Here is an 11,044-nt window from a genome sequence, read left to right on the forward strand (position 1 = left end):
CCTACCATCGACAGAGGTACTTGGAGAAGAGTGGGAACGGGAACTAATGATAAAAATTACGAAGGTTAAATGGGAAAAATACCTGATATATATTCACAAATGTTCAATTAATGTAAGACATAATTTAATTCAATTTAAAATTGTACATAGATTATATTACTCAAAAACAAGATTGAACAAATTTTATCCAAATATATCCGCCACTTGTGATAAATGTCTAGCCCAAAAGGCAACTATAACACACTCCTTAGTCTCCTGCATAAAACTTTATAGATTTTGGAATGATATTTTTGAAATATTTACAAAATTATTCAAGACAAGAATGGAACCTAATACTGAAATGATTATATTTGGCGTAATGGAAGATGGGAATAAATTGAACACATCTCAAAATCTATTCCTTAACTATGGTTTAATAATAGCAAAAAAATTAATTCTTAAATTTTGGAAGGGTACATCAATACCAACGCTTAAAATGTGGATTGCAAGTATGTTGGACACCGCTCATCTTGAGGAAATGCGATTCCTCCTAATGGATAAATCAGACCAATTCATAACGAGTTGGTCTCCATTCGTCGTTTTTTTGGAATCATATGGTGCAACACAATTGTAAAAAATAACTGTTTCAGGACTGGACGAGGGTTGGTCAAGACTATAAATAATGATCTCCTCTTTTTTTTCTTTTCTTCTCTCTATTCTCTCTCTCAACTTTCTTCATTTACTCGTTTTCTTTTTTCACACACTATATATTTCACATCTTTCTATCCTTTACTATCTAACTTCTTTTTCTTATTCTAAAAAAGATAGAAAATTTTTTTATAAAAAAAAAAAAAAAAAAAAAAAAAAAAGATATATAGCCTATGAACTGGCCTCAACTACCTTCTGCGGGGTAGGAAGGGGGGGGGGGGGTTATAGCCGCCCCCACACCAGCCACAACCCCGTCTCTCCCTACCTCTCCCCCGGTATTCGCGGCTCTCCCGACTTTTCCTACCGCTCCCCCTCCTCCGGCGGACACTCCCCGAATCTCTCTCCAACTGAACGTCTCTATTCCCCCCCCCCCCCCCCCCCCCCCCCGACCCATTGCTTCCGTTTCCCTCCCGAGCTGTGATCAAACTCGGTGCAAGCGCAGAGTTGGGGGCAGTGTGTTCAATGAATCTCTCAGCGTCAGGTGGAAGGAAGCATATTTGCCGACAGTATCTGCACAGGACCTGCCCCTCCTCCTCCCCCGTCTTCACGTCTCTCCCTTCTCTCCACGTCGCTACGCCCTCCTACGGCTCTCCTCGTCGCACCCTCACCGCCACTTGTCCACCACCCTCAGTAGCTCCCCGATCAGCTGGTCACTCCCCACTCCCCCGTCTCTTACCAACACCCTCGGCTCCCGCACTCCCCTTGTCTATTCACACACCCCTCCCTCGTCTCACTTTCACACGCTACGTCTCCCCCCCACTCCACACACCCCTCTCCTGTCGCTTGAGAACAAGAATTGCACAGATCATGTCAACTGCTCCCTCGGGTCACAGTCCGTGAACACAGCTGACTCTCCAAGTGTTCACAGCGCGGGCGGTGGGTAAGGGGAGTGAGGGGTGGGTGGGGGGGGGGGAGGGGGGGGGGGTGGTTACCGGGTGAGAGTGAACATGTAATGAACAGATTAGGTAAATGAGTTGTCGCCCAGGGAGTGAGTGCACCGGATAATTTGTTTTCAAGGTGATCTTCGAACCCCGCCTGCATTTGTCTCTCCCCGCCCCCACTCTCCAAGTCAGCCCCAGTCTCCTCCCCCCACCCACCTCGGCTCTCCCCTACTCTCCGTCTCTCTCACCAACAACCCACTCCTCCCCCACATCCCCTACACCCTACCCGTCCCCACGTTCTCCCCATTCCGCCACAGCCCTGAGTTCGCAGCGCGGGGGAGGGGGAGGGGTGTAGCGTGGGAGAGAGAACCGTAATGTACATATCACCCCCATGTCTGTTGCCACTCCCTGTCTGTTGCCACTCCCTCCACGCCTCCATTCGTTCCATGTCCCTCCCCCCACTCATTCTTTTGAAGTCCTGCGAATGATCTAAATCTGCTCGAACAACTTAGAGACGTGAGATCTTTTTTTCTGTTTAATTCATAGTCACGAGTACAGAGGTACAGTGAAAAGCTTTTGTGGCGCGCTGATCATCCAGCGGAAAGACAATACATGATTACAATCGAGCCATCCAGATCAAGGGAATAACGTGAATATCGTTGAGTGCACTTAGTGTCTTCCACTTCCCCCATCTACCCCACTCCGCTGTGTCCCCACTCCCCTCGCATCGCCCACACTCTTCCAGCCTCCCTACACTCCCTGCTTTCATCCCCACTATTCCAGGGTTAATCTCCCAAGGAGGGATAGAACGTGGAATGAGGAAAGATGGGGAGTTGGGAGAGAGAGGCATGTGGGAATACATGGAGGGTCTGAGGTGTTGGCGGTGTGAATGGGGGAGATAGTGTAGTTGGAAGGGATGGAGACTGTATAAATGGGGGACACGTATGACGAGGGTTGTGGGTAGAGATTGGGGAGTGCAGGGACATGGGGTGTTTGGCGAGGAAAGGGTGAGTGGGGAGGGCCGGGGTGGGGGAGTCCTGGTCAGGGGATGTCACATTAAGGAAAACCTCGCTCATTGGCGGAACCCGCTCCGTGTCAAAGACATTGTACCTAACATACACTCTGGTCTGGTCATGGTTTCAGCGGCCTCTGTGGGCGAGGATTTGGCAGTTCCGTGGCCCCTTACGCTGGCCCCATGGAACCACTCTGATTAAAGAAATTCCTCCTCATCTCCTTTTCAAAAGTTCGTCCTTTTATTCTGATGCCGTGCCCTCTGGTCCAAGAGATTGAATACAACGTAGCAAAGTGCGCAGTCGGTCATTTTCGTAGTAGGCCGAAATACGTTGCATATTCTGTAAAAGCAGGGCCTCCAGGACATTGATCTCTGGATTCCTTCCGGTGGGTAAGGTCGGAAAGATTGGGGTGAAGGGCAAGGCAGGCATACATAAAGAAGCCTGGATGATGAGAGAAATTGACGCTTTAGTCAAGAGTGTAAAGCTGGCATGGGACAGCTAATGGCAGCTGGGATCGTGTATCCTTGGAGATGTTTCGGGAACTAAGGTGTAAACCAAAAAAGGAAACCAGAAGCGCAAATTTGGGACAGGAGATAGCTCTGGCAGATTGTGTTAAGGATAATCCCAATAGATTTTATCAGTATCTCTATACTTATAAAACTCTGATCTTTTTTTCTTTATTTGTGTGTGTTTGTGTGTAATCACATTTTCACAAAAAGAAGGACGCGCGCTCACTCTAAGATTTTTACATATTCGGATAGAGACCCCCCCCCCCCCCCCGAACTCCGAAACGGCCCGATCTAACAAATTCATGCTTTATTTCTCGAGTTATTAATGAAAATGTTCATAAATCTGAAAAATCTTTGAAAAAAATAAAACCGGCTGTCTTTCGATGATGACATCACAATGGATCTGCGCGCTGTGTTCCACAAACTGCGTTCCACGCCCACGAGTGAAGAACGAGCAAGTCGGCCCTGTACTGGAGCTATCGGGTCCATCTCGGGTCAGGTCGTCTGGGGTCGGTTCTGTCTCTGGCCTGGTCCGTGTCGGGTCGGATCGGTCTCAGGTCGGGTCCGTCTCTGGTCGGGTCCGTCTCGGCTAGGATCCGTCGCGGGTCGGCACCGTCTCCAGTCGGGGCCCTCTCCACACTCCTCCTCTCGCCCCCTCCTCCTCTAGCCTCCCTCCTCCTCACGCACTCCCCCGTCCTCCTCTTCCCCCCCTCCTCTTCTCCCCCCCTCATCCTCTCCCCCTCCTCTTCTCCCCGCTCCTCCTCTCCCACGTATCTCTCCCCACCCCGTCCACTCCTCTCCCCTCGCCGACCTCTCTCCTCTCTCCCCCATCTATACCCCCTGTCTCCCCTCTTCCCCCTTGCTCCCCCTCTCCCCTCCTCTCTCCCCCTATCTCCACCCCCTCCCCCCTTGCCCCCCCCCCTCCTCTCGCCATCTCCCCCCGTACTCCCCCGCCCTTTTGCCCCCTTCCCTCCTCTCCGCCTCCTTTCCCCTCCCCGGTCCTTTCTCCTCACCCCCCTTTCCCCCCTTTCCCCCCTACCACTCTCTCCCCCCTCACTCCCCCTCCTTCCCCCTCGCCCCGTCCCTCCTCTCTCTCTCCCTCTCTCTCCCCGCCCTCTACCCCCCTCTCTCCCCTCGCTCTCTGCCCTCTCTCTCCCTCACTCTTCCCCCTCTGTCCCTCACTCTCTCCCCATCTCCCCCCTCTTCTCTCGCCCTCTCTGCACGTCTCCCCCACCATTATCTCACCCCTCTCTCGCTCCCTCTCTCCCCCTTCTCTCCCCCCTCTCTCCCCCTCTCCCCCTCTCTCTGTCTCTTCCCCTCTCTCTGGCTCTGCCCCTCTCTATTTGTCTCTGCTCTTTCTCTCTGTCTCTGTCCCACTCTCTCTGTCTTTGCCCCCTCTCGCTCTGTCCTCTCTCTCTCTAACCCTCCTCCCTCTCTCACTCTAGACGCGCCTGCGAGTTGGGGGCTATGCTCGAGAGGATAGGGCGGGGATTGGGGTCAAAGGAACGAATGCATAATATTAATTTAATATCAACGGGGTAGTTAGTGTGCGTGTGGGGGGGGGGGGGGGGGAGGGGGTAGTGTGTGTGTGTGTGTGTGTGTGTGTGTGTGTGTGTGTGTGTGTGTGTGTGTGTGTGTGTGTGTGACACCGCAGGGGAGTTGAGGGGGACTAGTATTTCTGCTCTCTAATTACCGTGGAGATAGTCGGGATCTCGGATCATCTTGGTGTAGTCAATGTCAGTGTCTTGAAAGCAGTCAGCATTGAGGTCACAGAGATGCTGAAGGTCTTGACACATATGAAGTTAGACAAATCTCCCGGCATGATCAGGTATATCCAATGACACTGTGGGAAGCTAGAGAGGAAATTGCGGGAGCCATGGCTGAGATTTATTAGTCATTATTCAATACAGGTGACGTGTTGAAAGACTGGATGGTGGCAAATGTGCGTCTATTCAAGAAGGGCTGCAGGAAAATGCTGGGAACAAAAGGCCAGTGAGCTTAATATCTGTGGTCCGAAAATCACTTGAGTATTCTTATGGATAGGATATAGTGTACATGCATTTAGATGGACAAAGGCTGATTAAGGATCTCAGCATGGTTTTGTACGTGGGTGATCATTTCTCACCAATCCGATTGGGTTTCCTGAGGATGTGACCAAGGAGGTCAATGATGACAGAGCTGTTGACATTGTATGCGTGGATTTCAATAAGGCGTCCGTCATGGTTCAACATGGACAGCTGCTCTGGAAAGTTAGATCCCACAGCGTTCAAGGAGAGATAGTTCAATGGATAGAACAATGGCTTCATGGAATGAAGCAGATGATGATGGAATGTTGGTTTTCTGACTGGAGTCCTGTGACCAGTTGTGTGCCTTAGGGTTCGGTGCCGGGCCTATTGCTGTTTGTCATCTATATCAATGATTTGGATGAGAATGTACATGGCATGATTAGAAAGTTTGCAGATGACACTAAAGTGGGTTGTATTGTAGATAGTGAAGATAGCTGTCAAATGTTGCCACAGGTTATTGATCGCTTCGGTAAGTGGGCTGAGGGATGGTGTTGGAATTTAATACAGAGAAATGTGAGGCGTTGCATTACATGGGCACGGCCTACACAGTGAACAGTGTGGCTCTGGGGAGTGGTGTAGAGCACGGGCATCTTGGAAAACAGGTACCCAGTTCGTTGAAAGTGCCATCACACTTAGATGTGGTGCTTAAAAAAGCTTTTGGCACATTGGCCTTGAACTGTCAGTATTGAGTATAAAAGTTGGGAGGTCATGTTGCAGTTGTATAATACGTTGGTGAAGCTGCTTTTGGAGAACCGTGTTCAGTTTTGCGCACCATGTTACTGGAAAGGGGGCAGAGAAGATTTCCGAGGATGTTGCAAGCCTCGAGGCCCGAGGAATAGGAGCGGTTGTATAGGATAGGCCTCTATTCTATAGGTATATTCTATAGGTAGATTCACAGAGTCTCTTGTCCAAAGTTGGGGAATCTAGAACCAGAGGACGTAGAATTAAAGTGAAGGGGGAAATATTAATAGTAATCTGAGGGATTACGCTTTCACAAAAAGAGTGGTGGTGTATGGAACGAACTGCCAGAGTCGGTAGTTGCGACAGATACTATTTCAACGTTTAATACATGTACGTGGTTCGGACATCTACATGGATTTAGACATGTACGCGGATAGTACAGGTTTAGACGATCAACTGAGGGCAGGTACGTTTAACCTTCTTGTGTAGATAGGGCATGTTGGCCAGTATTGTCAAATTGGGCGGAAGGAGCTGTTTCCTTGCTGTGAGACTCCATGACTACGACTCTATAAGTCTAATCTGCCATTCAATCATGACTGATGTATCTTTCCATCTCAACCATACTTTGTGCCTTCTCTCCATAACCCCTTACTCATCAAGAATCTTTTAACCCCGCCATAAAAAATATCCCTTGATTGCCCGCGACGCCGACTGTGGCAATGGATTCCACAAATTCACCACGGGAGACTAAAGAAATTCCTCCTCATTTCCTTTCTAACATTTTATTCGGTACCCTCTGGCCATCGACTCTCTCACTAGTGGAAACACCTTCTCCACATCCATTCTATCCAGGCCGTTCACAAAGGTGCGCGTCCAGGTGGGGCACAGGGGAGGTGGCGAAATGGGCGTGGGGCAGCATTGGCAGGTTAGTTAGTTACCTAAAATAAGAGAATACAATGTTCATGGCAAGTTGTAAAGTACTCATGTGAAATATGAAGTGCTCTCCCTGCAGTTTGCGGGTGGCCTCAATCTGGCAATGGAGGACCTCATCGATGGTATACGCTTGGTATCGTCGATTAAACAGATGAACAGGAGGAACTCAACGGGTCCGGCAGCATCTATGGAGGGAATGGACAGTCGACTTCATTCGTCCATTCCGTCCACAAATGCTGACGGACCCTCTGAGTTCCTCCAGTATTTTGTGTTTTATTTTTCAAATACACGTCACTCGTGGGGGCGTTCACACAATACAATACAATACCTTTTATTATCATTTGAACCTCACATGAGGTTCAAACGAAATTTGGTTTCTGCAGCCATACAAAAAAAGAACCAAGACACACACCAACACAATTCAATTCACATAAACATCCATCACAGTGAGTCCTCCTCACTGTGATGGAAGGCAAAACTTAAACATATCTCTCCCCTGCACTCCCCTCTCCCCCCCCCCCCCCCCCCCATGTCAGAGTCAAAGCCCCCGGCAGGCGATGTTAAATATCCCGCAGCCATTAAAGCCACGCCGGGCGATGCAAGGCCACGCACCGGGTCTTGGTGTTGGAGCCCCGGCGCGCGCTCACAGAGTCCCGCGGCCATTCCAAGCCGCGCGGGGCGGTGATGTAAGGCCCCGCTCCAGGTAAACTTCAACCCCGCAACTCGGGCGGGAGAAGTCGCCGCTGCGGAAGCCCCGAAAAGCGGTCTCCCACCAGGGACCCGCGGGCTCCCGGCATTACCGTCCACAGACCTGCGGTAGGAGCTTCCGAATCTCCGGGTGTCGGGTCACAGCAGCGTCCACCACAGCTCCACCCGCTCCGGACTCGGCCAGCTCCGTGATGGTGAGTAGCTCCGCAGCTCCGCGACTGGAGCCCCAGGTCATTCCTGTTGGAGGCAGCTCCACGTTGCAGCCCCAACGACAACGGAGACCCGACAAAGAAAAGGTCGGGTCTCCCGTGCAGGGGAAAGACCTTAAAGTCCCCCCACCCCACCCCACCCCCACACACATACCCCGACAAAAAAAAACAATAAAAACTACATAGAACAAGACAGAAAACAATAAAAAGACAGACGGACTGCAGAGGCCGCTGCTGACAAGCGTCGCGCCGCGATTCACGATTTGATTCAACTTTTTAATCTCATTATGAAGAAACGACAACCCTGTCCATACCTGTCCACCGTGTGTCCCTCGTCCCCATCCCATTCGCCATCTACCCCATTCTTCCACCCGCCCCTCAGTGTTTTCCCAGTTTCCCCGCGCTTCCCATTCTCCCATCCCTCTACACACACTTTTACTTCCTGGCCACAACCCCAAACCTTTCTCCCCTCTCTGCCCCAATCCCTTTCTCCCCCCACCCCCACCCCTCCGCATTTATCCTCCTCTACACTCCCCAGTACTCGTTCCCCCTCCCTAGCTCCCCTTGTGTCACTCACTCTGCCAGTCCTGGCCTTTTCTTGCTGTGGAGTCATTGCCGTTGTACCCACCAGCCCTCACTCGCTTCCCACTCCCGCTTCCGCCTGTCCTTGCTCACACCACTTGCTCCATTTACCCTCTACATCGGCCTCAGTCTCCCCCCCCCCCCCCCCCCCTCCCATCCGCCGCTCTGCCCGTTTCTCCTGCCCGCCGCCACATCAGTGCCGACCCTCCCGAGTGTGTGAGCAAACTCGGTGCAAGCGCAGTGTTGGGGGCACTCAGTGTGTTCAATGAAGCTCCATGTGTCGGACAGAAAGAAGGACAAAGACGACAAGTGTCTGCACAGCGAAGGTTTATTCAGCACGGCTCCACACCCTGACACAAAGCGCTATCTTCGGCTTTAAGCAACATGCAGCGGGTAAACACGGGATTTCCGTCGGGAAATAGAAGCGCGGTGCATCGCGGGGAAACAGCGCACAATTTGAGAGGGACAGGCCGTCACTGAGAGTCAACGCGGAGCTCTGGAGGAGCGGGCGGTGGGGAACTATGTCATGGGTCAGTGGGTGTGGACCGTCCATTGATTGGTCACTCTGTGTGGACACAGAGAGTGACTCCGTTGTAGGTTTTCCAGAAGTAACTTTCCCATGGGAAGTCATACATGCATTGGACCCCGTTGCACCGGCGGATAGCCTGGACCAAGTGCCCGGGCAGTTGACCTTTGAGGAATGTCACCACTTCCGTGGCATTATTGCAATCATTGAATTTTTTATCCATGAGCTTCAGTACCGTGTTACGATCAACTTTGGTTTCGGCCTTGCTGTAGGAACGACACAGTTGATGCCGTTGGTTCGGTAGAAGTAAAAAAAGTTTTCACCTTGTGTGTTGTGATAATCGTGGCCGCCCACCTCGTCGTACACAACCACCGACCACTTAAGCCAGTCGTATTTATTTGCCAGCTCAGTGTGATATGCGCAGACTTGTGCCATGTACGAGGGATCTTTATTGGCTTTGATCATCGCCTCCACGTCGATCTTCGCCTGCTCCAGAAACTCGGCGACGCAGCGATCCACCATGGTCTTCATCTTCTCCACCTTGCTTATTTTCTCTTCCCACTCCTTCTTGATGCTGTCTACGTCGTTACCCGTGATGGTGGTCTGACCCAGGAGGGCGATCAGGCCGATGCAGAAGAGCGTCTTCAGCCGGGCGCACATCTGCTCCATCACCGCCGGTTCTTCTGGCTGTAGGACATGGCTGTCTCCAGGATAGGTACCCCGAACAGGATGTTATGGCCCATGATGGCTTCGTAGAGGGTGTGTAGGTTCTGGTCGCCATTGGTGCTGTTGAAGTGAGTGATGAATTTGTCTTTCTCCTCCTTGCAATCGGATCTGGCACTGATGATCTCCATGTACTTTCATTCACTCCGCCTACTTTTCGAACGGCTGCGCAAACACGGGTTGGTGATCAACCCTGCAAAGTGCCAGTTCCCATTGCGCTCCATTTCTTTCTTGGGTCATGGCATCACCTTCCGCGGCGCGCAGCCACTGCCCGAGAAAGTCAACGCGATCCGTCGCTTCCTGAAGTCCCAAGGGTCTACAGGAGTTTATCGGGATGGTTAACTTCTACCACCGATTCATCCCGTCTGCAGCCGTCCATTGTTCCAATGCCTGGCCGGTAAGCGCAAGGACCTGGTCTGGTCTAAGGAGGCACAGAAGGCTTTCGAGGGGGCTAAAAACGCATTGGCCAACGTCACTATGCTGGAAGACCCTAGGGCCTCAGCCCAAACAGCCCTCACCATAGACGCTTCCGACGTCGCGGTAGGCGCTGTCCTCGAGCAGTGTGTAGGTAGTCGCTGGGTGCCACTGGCATTTTTCAGCAGGCAGCTGCGAGCCCCCGAAGTGAAGTATAGCGCTTTCAACCGGGAGCTCCTTGCACTTTACCTAGCGATCGGCCATTTTTGCTATTTCCTGGAGGGGCACGCATTCACTGCATTCACAGACCACGCCACTAACGTTTGTCTTGACCAAGGTATCTGACCCCTGGTCTGCCAGACAGCTCCGAATTCACGTCCGGTATTCGGCATGTGGCAGGGAAGCTGAACGTTGCGGCTGACGCGTTATCCCGTCCAGCGCTGCCCGAAGTCTCAGCGCTTAGTCTGTCTAGGCGTTGATTATGAGGAGCTGGCCACTGCCCAACAGGCTGATGCCGGTATGGAGTTTTACCGCAATGCTTAATCAGGGCTCAATTCCGTAGAGATACTCATCGCCTCTCCGTTACAGCGCGTGTACGAGGGTCTGTACAGGGTGCTCAGTACTGGTGTCTCGACGTTCATGTTGGACATGGGTGGCAAGGAGGAGTTCGTCTCCATGAGCCGCCTTAAGCCAGCACATGTTGACGAGGATAGCCCAATGACAGTGACTACTCCACCGGCCTCTGCACCTGTTACCCCCGGTCATGTTTCTCCGGTCCCCTTTGTTACGCCCGTCCCTCGTTCGCATTTTTCGCGCCCCTCCAGTCCTGTTGTGCCAGTCCCTACTGTTACGCTCGCCCCGCGACCTCGGACTACGCGTTCCGGGCAACCCGTCCGTTTACCCGTGTGTTTCCGTGCCGCAGATTCTGGCGGGGGCCATGTAACGGCGCCTGCTGGCGTATGCAGAGATCGAACCCGCCGTTCGGAAGCTGCGGTCACATGACTCGGGAGGGGCAGCTTGTTTCGCGCGGTTTTTGCTTTCGCACGTTTGTTCAGCGCTGACCATCGTTGTGGCCAGACGTGTCTAGAGAACCTGTATACTGGAAACCGCAC

General features: G+C 52.0%; 1 pseudogene; it reads right to left on the reverse strand.

Moving 5' to 3' along the window:
- Positions 1-8,579: 8,579 nt before the first annotated feature.
- LOC116972176 lies at positions 8,580-9,651 on the reverse strand (annotated as a pseudogene).
- Between the last annotated feature and the right edge of the window lie 1,393 nt (positions 9,652-11,044).

The sequence above is a fragment of the Amblyraja radiata genome, chromosome 4 (assembly GCF_010909765.2).
Source record: "Amblyraja radiata isolate CabotCenter1 chromosome 4, sAmbRad1.1.pri, whole genome shotgun sequence".
Taxonomy (NCBI): Eukaryota; Metazoa; Chordata; class Chondrichthyes; order Rajiformes; family Rajidae; genus Amblyraja; species Amblyraja radiata.